Source organism: Leucopleurus acutus (assembly GCF_964270905.1).
Source record: "Leucopleurus acutus genome assembly, chromosome: 10".
In the NCBI taxonomy this organism is placed as follows: domain Eukaryota; kingdom Metazoa; phylum Chordata; class Mammalia; order Artiodactyla; family Delphinidae; genus Leucopleurus; species Leucopleurus acutus.
Window position 1 is genome coordinate 91,140,502 of NC_139153.1, and position 17,016 is coordinate 91,157,517.

Consider the following 17,016-nt stretch of genomic DNA (forward strand, 5'->3'; position numbering starts at 1 on the left):
TGAGAGACTGGTTTTACCTGAAAATCAGCTCACTCACACTGGAGCTTTCAAAGTCTTCCTGGATTGCTAATGAGAATGACACTGCATTTCAATTTAGGGTCCTTTTTACCATAATCTCAAAGCATTTTCTAGCTAAAGAACCAAACTTGATTAAATCACACGTTCAGTTTGCCTCCCAGCCACATTCCCAACATTCAGGCCTTTGGAGGCAGGCTAAGCTGAGACCCTGAAGAAGCAGAGGGTGTCTTGCAAAATTGTGACTGCCCACTCAGCTCTCTCCGTGCACCTACCCTTCCTCTGGTCACTCACAGGCTAGCCTTGCAGCTGCTACTGTCACCAATGTAATGCATGATGTTGCCCGGGAAGCAGTGCTTTTTGCAGCGGCTGGAACAATGTTTCTGACATATGTTCCCATGGCCAGAACAATGACAAGGCTCCTTTCAACTCGCTTTCTTCCCTTGCAGGTTTGGAGAATGCTCTTTGTGAGGCCTGGCTGAGTCACAGATGGACACAGGGCTCAGGACTGCCCCCCTCCCGTCCCTCCCCACCAGGATGCCTAAGGCATTTGCATACGGTGAATCCTCCTGCCAGGCTCTTTAGAAAAGCAAAAGAAAGGCATTGTTTTCCTTTCAGGGCCAGGTGGCTTTGACGAGTAGTTTGTTCCATTAACAAGAGCGGCCTGAGGAGATTAGACAGAAAGGTCAGTTTCCCCCCACAATGATTTCACCCAGTGCTTATTTGAAGAGGCTCAGTAGCCCAGGGGCTCTGTGGCTACATCTGATTTCAATCTGGCCCGCACTCTGCACTTCTCAAAGGAGGTAGGAACCGAGGCTTTAAACTAGTTATAGACGTTTGCAGAGATCCCACCCTGGCTTGCGCAACTAGGATAATATCTGGGGATTGTCACCTCTATTAGGGTTAATATATCTGGGAAAATACACAATACAGCCCAGACCCCCACATACACGTCCTCAAAGACCAAGGCACAGGGACATGTTTATTCATATCCATCACAGTTTATGGCACCACCTTGGGCCCAGCTACGGAAACAAGCCCAGAAGTCATTCTGGCTGCTTCACTTTTCCCCATATCTAGGGGGTTAACTCTATCTAAATGGCTCTCTTCCCCTTCCTCTCTTCTCCATCCCGTTGTTGCTAAGCTCTATGCGGCTGGCTGGTTGTATTAAGTTCGTTGCTTTTCTTCCTGCCTCTCCCTGAACCTCCTTCCACAAAGCTGTCAGAATAATTTTTCTGACGTTCAAGTCCAATTCCATCACTCCCTTGCTCAAAATTCTTCAGCAAGGCCCATTTGTCTTGGAGATAAAAGCTGACTGCTTCAGGTGGCTTCGGGATTTGGTTCTTCCCTACTTGTTCATCCACCTTTATATCCCAACTTCTACCTAGACTCCAGTGACTCTAAATGGTTTTGGGCTCAGCATCCCTGCTAGGCTCTTACATACCTCCAAAGGTGCTCTTTTCCATAGAATGCATCTACTGTCTGGTTTGTTCCCAGTGCTCAAGACCGCCAAATATTCCATTAACTTACCTAATTTCATTCTGCTCCCCGTGACCAAACGAGGACACGTTAGTCCATTCTTATCTATGTTGTTTCCTTAATCGGTCAAGGTTAGCAGAAGTTTGAGAAGTTCACTTTGCCCACGCCACCATCCCCAAACAAGAAAACCTTAAGGGATATCCCACAGGGTGGAATCTAAGAGTGAAGACGCCCAGGTGGCAGGCAGAACAGAGGCAAAGAGGAACTGGGTGCTTGGTAACTTTGAGTGACTGAGTAAAGCCTGTCTGGAGCCTACTTCACATCTGGACTTTTCAAGTTCATCAGCCAGTAAATTCCCTGTATTGTTTAAGTCTGTTTGAAGGCTCTTCCATCTATTACAATGCAGAGAACCTTATCTGATACAGCAGAAATGAAGAGTATTATCTTTGAAAGAAGCAGCTTTCCTTAGAATAAATGATAAAATAATATGAAACCAAGGGAGTTCAGCAAATGCAGCATTGAATAGAGTCAAGAAGCTTGAATTCTGATCTTCCCTGGTGGTTCAGTTAAGACTCCACGCTCCCAATGCAGGGGGCAGGGGTTTGATCCCTGGTCTGGGAACTAAGATCCAGCATGCCCCATGGTGCAGCCAAAAAAAAAAACCTTGAATTCTAAAGAAAAATTTGCCCACAACTTCTAGGGGCCCTGATTTCTTATACTTTATTCTTCTATCTATAAATTGAGTATTCCTACCGACTCCTTCCTTATTTTATAACACCGTTGATAGTAATGAAGCCTTGGAAGATGTTTTAGTCTGTTCTGGCTGCTATAACAAAATACCATAGATTGGGTGACTTATAAACAACAGAAATTTATTTCTCAACATTCCTCAGGCTGGAGGTCCTAGATCAGGGTGCCAACATGGTAGGGTTCTGGTGAAAGCTCTCTTCCATGTTGCAGACTGCCAATTTCTAGCTGTGACCTCACACGGTAGGGAGGGGATTAGGCTAACTCTCTGAGGTCCCTTTTATAAGGGCACTAATCCCATTCATGAGGGCTCCACCCTCATGACCTAATCAGTTTCCAAAGGCCCCATGTCCAAATACCTTCACCTTGGGCATTAGGTTTCCAGTATATGAATCTCAATACATGAATTCAGACCATAGTGAAAGAGTTCTTCTGTTCCTTTGTATATGCATTTAGTCATTTAAAAAAAAGACAAATAAAACTTTTAATGAGTACTTACTATTTGCTTGGTGGTAGATATTATATACGTAGAAAAACCTGAGACATCCTCTAGGCTAGGGTTTGGCAAACTCCAGCTCACAGGCCAAATCTGGCCCCGCTTGCTGTTTTTGTAAATAAAGTTTTATTGGAACACAGCTGCACCTGTGCGTTTACATAATGTCTGTGGCTACTTTCACACTGCAACAGCAGAGTCGAGAAGTTGCCACAGAGAACATAGACCTGCAAAGCCTAAAATATGTACTATCTGGCTCTTGATAGAAAAAGTTCACCAACCTCTGCTCCAGGCTATTCACCACTGCTAAAACTTCTGGTTACAATAAACCTCCCTTTTCTGAAGAGCCATAGTGAAGTATACTCCACCAACTTTTGTGTAACACAGTCTCAAATATCAAATTACACTCCTCCCAAAAAAAGCATGGGGGAGAAAGAAAAAAATGTTTTTAAACATACATTCAATTGAATGCATTTTGAGTTTCCAGAATTAATTGGTACCGCAAATGAGATGCAGACCCCATGAATCATCATTAGGATCCTCCTTGAGAGATGGGCAAAAACCACCCCAGCTGGTGTCAATGAAAAACCAAGTGTAGACAATATGACTCATTAACAAAGAAGAGAGGTTTGTTTGTTTCTCCTCCATCCTTTCCCCTGGTGTAGTTTACTTCTCAGAACAATGATTTGATTTCAAGAAACTAGCCCAAGTGTAGATAAGAAAAGTAAACCCCAGTCCATTTCTGAGTATGAATGCAAAAGCTGAAATCTAGAAATTAGGCCCCTGGTTTAATTTTTTCTATATTTGTCTATGGTGACCCACAGGTAAGCGTCTAGCCTAAATATCCCCCTTTTCATTATGCAATAGGGGCTTTTTCCAAGCTCTTTTCAGATGCTAGAGGGATTAACCCCATAATCACTAACATTGTTATACAGTGGAATAGAAATAGCACAGACTATTGAATCCAACAGATACCTGTGTGAATTTGTTTTGGCACTTATAATGTATGCAATATAGAAGGAATATATTCTTCTATTCCTCTTCTCTGAACCGTGATTGCCTCAACAGTATGCAGACACTAACTCGTAGAACTGTTAGAGTACACGTGTGTGGTCACACATGAAAGTATCTAACACAGTTGCAGACACAGAGCTGTTTTCCAATAAATGTGGCTTTCTTTCCTCTTCCTTTCAACCTTCTATACCTCAGAAAATAAAAAGCATACCCTAATCTGAACAACAGAATCACAACCTCCTATTATTTTGAGTCTTTCCTGTGTTAAAGGAAAAACAGAAGTTAAAAGTTGAGAGATATAAAGAGATTTAATTTAAATAAATAAAGATTTAATTGTGTTCTGGGATTTTCTCCCCCTAACCCCACCATTACCTCCTCTCCCAACCCCAAGATTAAACATGAGAATAGGTTTCTATTTCTAAATGAACAGAATGCTGCAGGCATCAATCAGTAGTAACCACTAATGGAAACTTGGCCACCAGCACCCACTCCAAGGCTGACACATTTGGATCTAATTGGCAGTCTGCTTTAGAGCAGCCAAAGAATATAGTGTCATACACATCACAGATCAAAGTAGAGGCAAACTTGCTAGTGGCCACGGGGCTTTGATTGCCAAACTTAGGTAGGCAGATCTGTGGGATTTGTTTAGGGACAGGTAAACGCTCACTAGCTTATTTAGAGAAAACCTCTAGAAGACCCTGATTTAGCTAGTTTGGACCCAAAACATGAAGGTACAAGAAAAAGCATTCAGAGTAGCTGGCCACTTGGGTGGTCAGAAGGAGAGACCAGCTTATGTTCATCCTGCCACCACGTACATTGGAAATTACTTAATATTCTCTTCTGGGCTTCCATGTAATGAGTGACTTAGGCTTTTCAGTAAGAAATATGCCTCAGTCTCAAGCTCAGAAATGTCAACTATACATTAAAACACTCAAATCCATTATTTGTAGGAGAAAACAAAATTTCTCCTTTTACTAAAAACCAACAAAAAGAATGCTTTTTTCTAATTCCAGCATTATGCAGAAATACCTATCCACCAGAATTTAAATGATAAATGCTCCTATTGAATACTGTTAATCTTTTTAGTGTCATAGCCTCCTAAAAATTATGGAAACCTCTTTCCAGAAAAATATATATGCAACACAATTTTACACACAATTTCAGTACTGACAGACTTCCTGAGGACATCCCAGGGACCCTCTTGGGCTCTATACTTCCTAGATAAAAGATTACTGTATTAAATCTATTAAACAGAAGAACAAAACCATTTGCCAAATGATAGTTTACCACTACAGGTCTGTCATTACTTCTAATTTATGACAGTCATAGCCAATTTACCATTCCTACAAGGACCTCCAGCTCACCAATCAAAAATTACTGCCTATCTAATATCATCCACTGTGAGAACCCCTAGGAATATCTGATCATTTAATTCATTCATCTAAATACGAACAGACTACTAAGAAACATCAAACATTTGAGAGAAGTCTGCAGCACAAAAGAAGTAAACCATGGCAAACTTTTTTAAAAGTACAGTTCTGACTAGTATCCTTAGAGAGATTAGAATAGATATTACACCTACAACAGGATGTTCTGCAAAAGGAGAATATGAACATTAAAAATAATTACTGGAGATTAAAAATATGATTGCTAAGATACACAATAAAATAGAACGGTTGAAAGGTACCAGTAAAGGAAGTCTCCCATAAAGGAGAACAAAAAGATGGAAAACATGAGAGGGAAGGTGAAACATGCAGGATTAAAACAGAGGATTTAATATATAATAGGAGTTTAATAAGAGAAAATGGAGGCAAAGAAATAATAGAAGGAAATTTCCTAGAGCTTAAGAAGAAAACGTGTTCACATTGAAAAGATTTACCAACTAAGAAGAAGGAGGAAGGAAAAGGACTCATAACTCTAAACATTACTCTGAAAGTTAAGAACAGCGAAAGATAAATCCCCTACAGGCTAACTAAGATATGAAATTAATATCTTTAGAATTCTGAGGGAAAAGCATTTACAATCTAAAATTCAATACTCAGCCAAACTCTCTATTGTGAGGGAAGACTAAACAAATTTCAGACGAGGAAGGACTAAGAAAGTTTGCCTCCCACACATTTTAGTTGAAGATTTACTCCAGCAAAACAAGGGGATTAACCAAGAAAAAGAAGACAAGAGACCCAGGAAATAGTAGATCAGAACCAGGAATAAGAAAAGATGTCTCAGCATGACAGCTATGGAGCTGGCCTAAAAGTATACATTGAGGCAGGAAGAAGTGGTGATCTGGGAGGGAAGTCACTGAGGGAAGAGTACACACCATAGAATAGACAGGATTTGAGAAGAGGAAGTACCTGAATATACGATAAAATTCACAAGCGCAATAAAAAAACATATAAAATATACTCAGGGAAAAGCAGAAAGTTATATAACAAAGTCATGTACCAATAGAAAGGAAATTAACCAGTTAGAACAGTACCTTGATGGATTCTGTAACAAAGAACAGAGTAAGTCTCAAGTAAAATACAGAATCATTAAGACTCTTAAAAGTGATAATGATCTAATGATAGATACATGTTTCTTTTTATCAATTAGAGAAAAAAAAAGGCAATCAGAAACTCCAGGATAAACAAAAACCAAAGAAAAAAGGTATGGAAAATGTAGCATTTTTAACAATTAGTGAAGTATAAGAAAGAACAATCCATTTGAGCATTCTCCTTTAAGTGGTTCTTTTATTAAGGAAATATAATCATACCACACAGCTTGACTCCAAAAGAAAACAAGTATTTATAAAAATGAAAATATTTACTAGGTTTCAATTTTTAGAATCAATCTCTTGAAAGTGTAACATAAAAGACAAAATAAAAAAATAAATATCTGTCTTGAAATGTATTGATAACAATAAAAATAACAGTAACGACAAATATTTAATGAGAATTTACTATGTATCAGATACTGAACTTAGAATCAGCCTCTATTCCTATTTTATAGGTAGAAAAAGTAAGGCATGGTGAGGTTGTATAACTTGCCCAAGGTCATGCAGATAGTAATGTGTGGGTCAAACCTCCAGATAGCCTGGCTTTAGAGGCAGAGGTCTTGCCACTATACTATACTTTCTCCTTTGTTTTTACTAAAAACGTTAAAAGTACAACTGATAGATTTTACAAATTAAAATTGGGAGAGGGTGAGGAGAAAAGGAGGAAGGAGGGATTAAGGATGTTAATAGCCTTTTTTACAAAGTAGGGAGTCAAGATACAGTCTAGTGGATGGAAAGGGAAATGGAGGTTTTAATTCTTAAGCTTGGAAAGGTAACCAAGAAAGGAATTAAAAGTAATGATGTAACAATATTGGGAGGAGGTAGGAAGGATAGGAGGGAGTTTGTATAAGTGAGCTAAATCCTCATAACTAGTAGCAAGAAATCAATTCATATTGTGGTTATATTAAAAGGAACTTCCCAAACAAGAATTTGTGGTGTATACATACTATTTAGACTTACAGAGGCATCACTAGATGAACACAAAACCAAACTGATTAAAGGTTGCCTGGGGAGTGGACTAAAGATGGAAAGAAGAGGTCGGAGGCTCTGTTGTTATTACGTTATTATATTTTTAAATTTGATGTTAATATATGCTAACATGTATTAAAATATGAATTTTATTTTGACTTAAATAAAATAGTTTTAAAAACACATAAGCAAAACCCACCAGAAATACAAGGGAATTGATAAAAATGAGAGCATGGGGGGAGAGGGAAACGAATACCTTCCTCTCATGTAGATAAAGTAGACTAATAGCAAACAAAGATAACATGGAATTGTATAGTAGTATTAATAAGCAAGATTTGATATTTATATATCAAACTTTGTACCCTTCAGAAGAAGATGGTGACATAGGAGGCTCCTGAACCTACTTCCTTTCACAGACACAGCAAATATACAACTACACACAGAGCAATTCCCTCTGAAAGAAATCTAGAAATGAGCGGATCAACTCCTACACACCAGGCAAACAAGAAAACACCCACACGGAAGTGGGTAGGAAAGGCTGAGATATATTCTCACCGTAAACCCCACCCCTGGCACAGTGACATACAATTGAGGAGGAATGCACAACTCCCAGCTTCTCTCTGAGGAATCAGAGTTTGGAACAAACATCTAGCACACCTCAACTTTTAGGACTAGGACTTCCACCTGAAGGATGACCCCCAAAATACCCAGCTCTGAGAGCCAGTGAGGTTTGTGTCCACAAGACCCACAAGACTATAGCAAACAAAGAAATAGTTGTTTTGGCTTTTGTTTTTGGCCGCGCCATGCGGCATGTGGAATCTTAGTTCCCCAACCACGGATTGGACCTGCACCCCCTGCATTGGAAGCACAGAGTCTTAACCACTGGACCACCAGGGAAGTCCCCAAAGAAATGGTTCTTAAGTGGCATTTATTAAAATATTTTGGATGCTATCAAAGTTGTATTGAAAGGAAAAATCATAGCTTTAAATGCTTTTATAGCTAAACAAGAAAGAACGAAAATAAGCAAAGCATTTAACCCAAGAAGTAAATAAAGACAATTTAAAAATTAAGTAGAGAAAATATATTTAAAATAAATTAATGAATTAGAAAGCAAAATAAAATTAATAAATCCAATAACTCCTTGTTTGAAAAAACTAAGAAAAAGAAAACAGACAAATATCTGGCTATTAAGAAAAAGCAAACAAAGAAAGAAAAACCCCAAAAAACAAAAACAAACAAACAAAAAGAAACAACTGAGAGGAAGCCAGATAAAAACATCATTCTGAGAATGAGAGATTGTTTTTAATTATAAAAGATTTCTTTATATCACTCAAATCTTCACCCTCTCAATACAACAAAACTATTAACAATTGATTTACATATACCAATGTCTATGGAAGAACTTAGGAAAACTGTCCAAGCATTCCTCCAAGTTTTACTCTTCCTTCCCGAACCTCAGTTGACCAGCACGCAATAACTATGGGGGGATTGCTGAGCCTGCGCTCTAGAGCCCGCAAGCCACAACTACTGAGCTCACGTGCCACAACTACTGAAGCCCACGCACCTAGAGCCCATGCTCCACAACAAGAGAAGCCACCGCAATGAGAAGCCCGTGCACCGCAGCAAAGAGTAGACCCCACTAGCTGCAACTAGAGAAAGCCCGTGCACAGCAACGAAGACCCAATGCAGCCAAAAATAAATTTAAAAAATTATTAAAAAAAGAACTGTGGGGAGTGGGGGTGGGTGGCAGAGGCTGCGTTCTCCTGCTATTCATTATAGGGATGGCCATGTTGGTCTCTGATCATTATATGCAGCTGTTCCTTTTTTTCCTCCTGAAATAATGGGTATTGATTAACAAACCGCCAAACTGGCCAAATTTCAGTGTTCTTCCCCTCTCCTCCCTGGCATCTGTGTTCAGCTGTAGTAAGCAGAGCTCCAACAGCTACTGTGTCCGATGTACAGAGAGCAAAAGGTTTCCATGGGCAAAGGGCAAAAGAATATTCTAATGAGAACAGGTTAATCATCCTTTGTAAAATAGAATCACTGAACTAAGTGATATTGCTAAAAGCTTTAGTCCTTCACATACAATAAATACTAAAGTATATAACATAAGATTACATCAGCTTATCTTATTATCAGACAGAGTGGCAGCTAAGAAAGGGGAAAGACACACCTCACTGCACTTTCAAAGGGAATTCCTTTCCAAGTAAATGAAAACAACATGGTCAATTAACTTCCTCAAAGGACTTTCAGAACTCGGCTCCATTTCCGGTCTTTGTCAAGCTGGTTGTGTACTTTGTGTTCCCAGCTTTCCCTAAAAAAGGAGAAGGTAGTTTGGTTGAAAGCATTTCTTAAACCCTAATGAATTCATTAATGTAAGAAACTCTCCTGTGCTCTCTACTTTCTTATGAATTACCTAAAGTTATTACCTAAAACCAAGTAGAAACATATCCCCCATACAATTTTTCTATGTTTGGTCTGGCTCTTTCATCATGCCCTATGAGGAATTATTATTTATTCTCCGTTTTGTTCCAAAAACGATTTAAGGGAAAATCCTATGAGTAAGCCTCACATTAATAAAACCTTTTCTAAACTGGCTCTAGGTAAAAACTGATAGCAATTGTACAGAGGCTTTAAGATTCAATGTAGTGATGATGTTCAACTAAGAAAATGATATTGTAATGCTTTTTAAAAGCACTTATTCTGTAGGTGATATAACCACCAAAATGCTACATATATATATATATATATATATATGAAACTACCATATATGTGTGCGTATAAACATCTTTCTCATTTGCTTTTTTTCCTTTCTCTGGACCAGGTCTTCATTAAGTGATACCTCTAGACTAGTGCAGGGTCCCCCTAACTAGTCATGCTACTTCCAGCTTTCCCCCTTGCAATTCAACCAGCACAGTGCTGTCAGATTAACCTGCTAAAGTGTACCTTTGCACGTGTCACCCTTCAAGCTCAGAACTGTTACTCAGCTCCCCAATGTAATAAGAACCCACCAACTCCTGAGCCTGGCACCCAAGAGTCTCTTTTTCCTCATCATTTTCTGGCTCTCCTCTGTTCTACAAGTGCTTTGTTTCGGCTTAATTAGGCTAGTTATCAATCCTCAAGCCACCTTGCTCTCATCATGCCCCCTCTCCATAATGCCCTTGTCTCCTTCTCTGCAATCACAATCCTAACAACCTTTCAAAGCCCTGATCCAGTACCGTCCCTGTAAAGCTCTAACCAAAAAGTTTCAGCAATATCTATCCGCCTCCACCTACTCCCAACACATAGCTCAGCCACTCACCTGTCATCTATCAGGCATGACCTGATACGGTTATTTATCTTTCTATAGCCTGATGTGTTCTTTTTCCTCAACCAGACTGAGTCACTTTAGGCAACTAATCGCCACACATTTGTTTGTACAAAGACGGAACTGAATACATGCTTCATAATGAGAATGGTAACCTAATAGACTTGCCTTCTTCAGTGTGTTCAACTACAGATGGGCCATGTCCTGGAGGAAACAAGGCAAAGGTGAAGCATCTTTAAGAAGTGAATTTTACTTAGGTAATTTACAATGTTATCTTTAAAATGAAATCAAAATAATATGGAGCAGATTCTAATTTTAGATGAATGTTAAAGACAAAATTAAAAAATAAACAGGTGATGTCAAAAAGTTTCTAGTCCTCAGCGGTTCACTTTGGGCAATGCTTTCAGGTCATTCTCTTCCTTCCAAGGGTGAGTTCGTGTTCTTATATCAGTTGAGGATGTTTATGTGGAAACATTCGAGAAATACCCTGTAGATTATGAATGAGCAGTAAGGAAGGAATACAGTCATTTCCCTTTTTTTCCCCCATTTTTATTTTAAGATGCAATCAACACACATTTTTGTTTTCATTAAAATGGGTAATAGAAATTAAACCTGAAGATTTAAGTCTTTATTTTACTTGCTTGGTTATGATATATTTGTGACACCAGATTTAAATATTAGAAATGAGTTTTAGTGTGACCATTCTTAAAATTAAATCTCAAATGTTTAAAAGTCAAAATTTTAAAGCATTTTTTGAATATTGATTTAGCTTTTGCTTTTTAGTTTACTGTTTTTGAAATCCAGAAGTAGTTTTGTGTTCTACTTTTGAAAATAAAATTTATTAAGTGAATAAAAATTTCTTTGTTCCTAAGTAGATGTGCCCATCCATCCACCTATCTATCTACTACACACACACACACACACACGATATATAGATAGGTAAATATACTATCACATATACTATCCTATAACACATCCATTAACACATGTACATATGTGCCGTAAATTTAATTCAATTCACAGAACATGACATGTGTATAGGAAACATAGAGATAAATTAATCAATACCAAGCAACTGAATGTTAAAAAGACTCCTCAGACTGACGCACTCAGAATAAATAGTCCATTGTGTGTTTAAAATAAGGATACTGAGGTTCTGATGTTTTTAATATAAGTACTAGAGGAAACACATCCCTGAAAATTCCCCAAACAACTTTTGTTGTCTTTTCAGCCATCAAGAGCTGTAAACAAACCAAGTTCAACCATTGTTCTTTGAATTTGCTTATTTTAAATAAACTTGTACTATATTTCACATGCTTCTGGAATTATCTATAATTTTATGCCTGGAAGCTTCTTCCGGTAATTACCAGTTCCTTGTCTAATAAGGAGAATTTCCCTTTTGTGTACTATTCTCATGTATGTGAGGCTCACAATGGGTGCTAGTAATCTTTTCCATCTCACACAAAAGGTTAGATTTGAAGTGGACTTAGAAAATAATCACTTCCAATTTTCAAGATGAGGAAACTGAGGCCAAGATAAATTGTAAATTGTCCAAAGCCAAAAGGAACTAGTAGAGGTCTCACGTCTCCCTCTAGTCTTCCATTTCTAGTCAGAAAAGTGGCCATTCTACTTTAAAACATCTAAAGTGTCTGGTCAGGGTCTGTATTCCTGCACTGGGGCAGGAAAATGGAAGAGGTGATGACCTTGACTTTCAGTGCAGGTCCTTCAACAACAGGAAGCAACTGGCTAACTGAAATCCAGTGCTTTATTGGTCTGACCTGGGTGGAAACACCATCCTGTACTTTAAGTCAACTCTTGAAAGGAGTTGTCCTTCCTGAATCCAACACAAGATTCAGTCCAATCCTGAATCTTCTGAAGGTTTGTTCAGAAAGATGAGATCAGGTTTTCTTCTAAGCCCATGTGGAAAAATCTGTCTCACGTAAAGACCAAGGACACCTCTCAAGGACGCCAGCCAGAAGCAGAGTTACTGTTAAAACCTTGGCCATGCTAGGCTTAACTGAAAATTCAGATCAACAGTTCCCTTGTAGGAAGCTAGATATTGCTTTTAACTCTTCCCTGAGTTTGTGATTTCTTCTAGTTGATACTATCACGTCTGCAAACTGCTTGGCTTCAAGGGGCAGGGAAACAGAATGGTAAAAAGTTAAATTTCCTATTGAAAATGACAAACATGTTCCCATTGGCCACTTTATAATTTAAAATTATGGAAGTCAGAAAGATGCAGCCAAAGAGGATGTCAAAGAGATCTGAATTATAAGAAGGACTCGACGTGGCTTGAAGATGGAGGGCACCACACAGAAGGCATGAGAACGAACTGAATTCTGCCAACAACCAGTGAGCTTGGAAGAGAACCCCGAGCCCCAAATTAAAACACACTTGGGCCAACACCTTGATCTTCAGCCCAGTGAGAGTCTGAGCTGAGAACCCAACTACATCATGTACAGAAACTGAGATTAATGAATGTGTTGCTTTAAGCCACTATTTTAAAAATTAAAATAATGCTAAGAGGCCCTAGGCTGGCTCATGCAAGATGTGGGTTCAAATTCTAGCTTTGCCACCAACCCACTTTATGAACTTGGGCCACGTCACCTAGCCCCTGAGTCTCAGCTCCCATCTGTAAATTGGGGGAGGGGCATATTAATAGCTACTTCCCAGAATAGTATGAAGAGCCAATGGAAATGTGATTCAAAGTACTTTGCACACCATAAGAAATCTTGTAAATGCAAGTTTTTACCATAAACCTCCCCCAAGAAAAACTTCTTGTGCTTTTATGAACGCATTTCTTTCTCCACATATCCTCCATTTTAATGGAGCATAAAATTAGCTACATGCTTGTGAAATATTTGTGAAAAAGTGACATGAAGGAATATATATATATATATATTTTTGGCGGTATGGAGGCCTCTCACTGTTGTGGCCTCTCCTGTTGCGGAGCACAGGCTCCAGACACGCAGGCTCAGCGGCCATGGCTCACAGGCCCAGCTGCTCTGCGGCATGTGGGATCTTCCCGGACCGGGACACGAACCCGCGTCCCCTGCATCGGCAAGCGGACTCTCAACCACTGCGCCACCAGGGAAGCCCAGGAATATTTTAAATCTAAAAAGACAACATATTTACTGAGGAGGTCATGCCTACCTCACACACATTCACAAGCTTGAAATATATTTTGGGGACCCCCCCCCTTAGTTCTCTTTTCTCCTTTGGAAAGAATGTCTGACTACAAACTCATCACCCACACTCACAGCCACAGCACACACAGTACAATGGCTCCCTCTCCTCTCCCCTCCTAACAAAGAACACTTAGAAGCACTTTGACAGTCGTGATCTCATCCTATCCTCCTAAGCCTGAGTTAAAATAGACAAAATGACACTATGTGATAAATGGCTGGCCCCAAACCACAGCACCAGTCAAGAGCAAAGCCAGGCCTGGAACTGAAGCCACTTATTAAAGCTGGGTGTCTGTCCCCCAACCCCACACCACCTGGACTAGCAGAAGGCAGGGAGAACAGAGGACATCGCCTGCTGGTTCTGTGCCTGGGGTGTCACAGATTTACCAACACTCTCCCAACTTTGTTCACGTACCCTTGTGGTGCCAAAGTCCAAGGGCCAGGCTGGAATTTGGGACACACCATGCAGGGCAGTGGGTGGATTTCTGGACTTGTTTGCTTTTAGTGAAACAAACTGGCTTGACTTCAAAAAAATCAGTCCAGGGCTTCCCTGGTGGCACAGTGGTTGGGAGTCCGCCTGCCGATGCAGGGGACACGGGTTCGTGCCCCGGTCCGGGAAGATCCCACATGCCGCGGAGTGGCTGGGCCCATGAGCCATGGCCGCTGAGCCTGCGCGTCCAGAGCCTGTGCTCCGCAACGGGAGAGGCCACAACAGTGAGAGGCCCGCGTACCGCAAAAAAAAAAAAAAAAAGTTAAAAAAAAAAAATCAGCCCAGGCTGATGAATAATCAGATGTCTCACAACTCACCTCAAGAAAATCTTCATGTTTATTTTATCTAAATATGTTCAATAGCATTAATGTCAACCACCCATCCACTCCCTCCAAAAGAAAATATACCCCCTCAAATCACGCCAGGTCAGTAAGGAACCACAAGATAAAATGGCTAACATTAGACTTAATCTGCTTCTCATCAAAAGCCTGAATCCTAGTTATAACACACAGAAAAAGGAAAGCTGATAAAACTGAAAGACAAAGTTTATGCAGAAAATGGAATTCAAAGCACGTCTTTACACAGATCAGAAATTCATTAATTTCATTATTTAGAGCCTCTTTTCTTGCTTTTGAAACTGCCAATCGACTGATTTATTTAATTCTAGGCCACAAATACACTTTAGAGTACAAGTTAGTAATGTTAATACGGAAGAATCTGGATCTGAGTTAATCACGTTGAGTCTTGATTGTAAACATTAAAAGGAACTGATGACAATGTACCTCGTATTTGTGGGGAAGAGATAAACACTTTGGCTTTTGGAGTAAGTACATGGACGCAGCTATAATTCTAGTTCCAATAGCAAATCAGATACACACCCCTGCATTACTTCTCTAAGGAATCACCATCTGTCTCCTGTCTCCTGCCCTTCTCTAGATGAACCCCAGGGAGTGATTGGGGTCGATCTCAGGGGGTGGCCCTTTGCCCTAGGCATGTTGTCAGACACACCAAAATACAGACTCTAAATGATTATTTGAAATAACACATTCTTTTATACATACCTCCATTGATGCAGGCAATTGGAAGAGGAGGACATTTTCTTGGAACTCACAGACCTGAGAGTAAAGGAAAACTCAGAATTACTAGCTGGTATTTTTTTTTTTTTTTTTTTTGGCCACGCTGCTTGTAGGATCTCAGTTCCCCGACCAGATTAAGATTAAACCCGGGCCACAGCAGTAAAAAGCCCAGAATCCTAACCACTAGACCACCAGGGAACTCCTGTGGCATTCTTTTTCTATCTGTCACTTATAAATAGTATGACCCCTGGCAGGACATGTACACAAAACTATTGCTTTCTCTATGAAGTAGATCCAATATCTGCCCCACTTATTTCATAATATTGTTCTCAAAAGTTCTTTAAAAAGCATACACAAAAATATATAAATAAAACATACTATAGTTATTATTATTCAAAGAAATTCATTTCTTTCTCATAATGTAGAGCTGGATACTATCTTTAGGGTCCAAAAAATACCTAGATTTATTATCTAACAATGAAAATAACTGAATTACAGGAAAACCTAATTATAATTCTCCACCAAACTCACTAGATTCATAATTTACATTGCAATGAGTTTGCTGGTTAGGGGATTAATTAAAATCACTGCTGTATAAAATGGTTCATTCAATAATTCTTTGGAAATGAAAATTCAAGTTCAGCAAATAATAAGCACACCTTAAAAATGAAATAATGTTGACATTCTAGGAGACGATTAAGCAAATTAAGAAACGATAACCCAAAAATGTTTTTAAATGATCTTATTTCCTCCAAACTGAATGCTTAGAAAATGAAATTTGAATTATAAGTCAGTTGTAAACCTTTGTGCTCAGGTATCATATTAGAAGCAAGTAACATTCAGCAAAAAGGCATCAACACCAGTATAGGAATGTGAGTTTCCAGTTTTGCAGAGACACAAGTCCTACTTGTTAAGCAACTTCTGGCACTCAACTTCAGGCGAGTCCTGCCTTGAATATTAATCAAATGGAAATGACCTGAAGTTAACCCTCTACCTGTAAATCCTTTCTTTAAAAATCATAACAAGGAAACACATTCCTCTACCATACTTTTGGGAGGTTAGAACTGACCTTAGAGCACACGGAGCCCAACACGTATTTTATAGAACTGATAGCTCTGATGCCTGGCATTTTTTATTAGGATGATCAAAGACCTAAATTATTGATTATTTTTCTGGATAATGATCAATGCCTGTGCATTGGCAGAGTGAAGTATCACACACACAACAGAAAGTCTGCAACAAGTGAAGGCATCACACTTGATCCTATTTCTTTTTTTTTTTTTTAAGAAGATGTTGGGGGTTGGAGTTTATTGATTTATTTATTTATTTTTGCTGTGTTGGGTCTTTGTTTCTGTGCAAGGGCTTTCTCTAGTTGTGGCAAGCGGGGTCCACTCTTCATCGTGGTGCGCGGGCCTCTCACTATCGCGGCCTCTCTTGTGGCAGAGCACAGGCTCCAGATGCGCGCAGGCTCAGTAGTTGTGGCTCACGGGCCTAGTTGCTCCACGGCAGGTGGGATCCTCCCAGACCAGTGCTCGTCGAACACGTGTTCCCTGCATAGGCAGATTCTCAACCACTGCGCCACCAGGGAAGCCCGCTCCTATTTCTTTTAAGAAACAAGGTAGCAAGAGTTACTTCCATATATGGTATTGCAGATTAGGTTACTTTTTTGTCAGTTCCGAACCTAAGATTTAATAATGACTTGGTTGGC

The 17,016-nt window shown here is 39.5% G+C and overlaps 1 protein-coding gene across 5 annotated transcripts in view; it reads right to left on the minus strand.

Annotated features, from left to right (window-relative positions):
• RNF144B (ring finger protein 144B) overlaps window positions 1–17,016 on the minus strand; it is a 154,207-nt gene that overhangs the window by 55,401 nt on the left and 81,790 nt on the right. For 4 of the 5 annotated variants that reach the window (XR_014326512.1, XR_014326513.1, XR_014326514.1 and 1 more), the window contains 3 exons: window positions 15,294–15,347; window positions 10,552–10,761; window positions 9,424–9,564 (listed from right to left, as the gene is read on the minus strand). The gene's annotated coding sequence lies outside the window, so the exon portion shown is untranslated. The remainder of the gene's footprint in view (window positions 1–9,423; window positions 9,565–10,551; window positions 10,762–15,293; window positions 15,348–17,016) is intronic. The other variant, XR_014326515.1, reaches the window with a different exon arrangement.